The sequence below is a fragment of the Thamnophis sirtalis genome, unplaced genomic scaffold (genome assembly GCF_051295495.1).
Source record: "Thamnophis sirtalis isolate CommonGarterSnake01/CBP01778 unplaced genomic scaffold, rThaSir2_p1.2 scaffold_16, whole genome shotgun sequence".
Lineage (NCBI taxonomy): Eukaryota > Metazoa > Chordata > Lepidosauria > Squamata > Natricidae > Thamnophis > Thamnophis sirtalis.
This window is the reverse complement of record NW_028261396.1, coordinates 1,928,065-1,929,060: the sequence shown is the minus strand read 5'-3', so window position 1 is coordinate 1,929,060 and position 996 is coordinate 1,928,065.

Below are 996 nucleotides of genomic sequence, written 5' to 3'. Positions count from 1 at the left end.
CAGGTTAGCAGCTAATATGGTTTGTGATTGTCAGTTTGTATATATATATACTCACTTTTAGTTGGCTTTCTTACTGCAGGCTTCCAAAGAGCCAAACTGTGCCCCAAGACTGCCGATATCCCTTTTGTAATTCGAAATACAGCATTTCATTTAAAAAAAATAGTTTTATTTTTTGAACGGAGAGCATTGGAGCTTAATTATGCCTCCGAGCCAACAACCCACATCTCCTTCAACTTGGATCCTGGTCCAATGTGGTTGTCAGGCCTGCAATTATATTCCTTTTAGAATTTTGGCCTGCCACACTTTCTCTTATTTCATTATGCTGTTTCTTTAGCATAGTTGATGGGAGGGGGGAATAGACAGGAGTAAGATTGTGGAATGTATTGTTTTCATTCTTTCTAGAAGCTCAAGGTCATCTTTTGTCTCCATACTTTTACACCTGACTGGAAACAGCTGGGTGTGGATGCTAGCGTGGAAGAAGAAGATTGGACCATGTGATGGATTGTGGGTGTGGGGACAAGATCATGAACTTTTAACTGGGTGGGATTCTGATGTGATTTTCCAGAATTGGGATTAACACAGATGTGCTAATGTCAGCTTCTGCTTTGCTGCTGCTTCAGCTGCCATGAAACGGGAAGGGGGGGGGCGTGTATGTGGGAGGGTTTTAATTGATGTGCTGGAGGACTGCTGGAGGAATGTTCTAGGATGTACCAGTCGTTGGGATTGCGCATGCGTACGTGTTTCCCGCCTGCATCAACGGCCTTCACATTCCATCTTGGCCTGTCTTTTTGAAGTTATCTCACACCTGACATTTGAAGGACTTATGATTGGACTGGAGCTTTGATCCTAGGGGGGGGAACGGGCTTTGCTATATATCAATTGCTTTCGCGCCATATTATTCAGATTTTGCTTCACTGCTGCTCGCTTACCATTTGTAATTAGTAAAAGTACTTTGGATTTCCAACCCATGGAGTCTCTTGGTTTTCTTTCCTAATT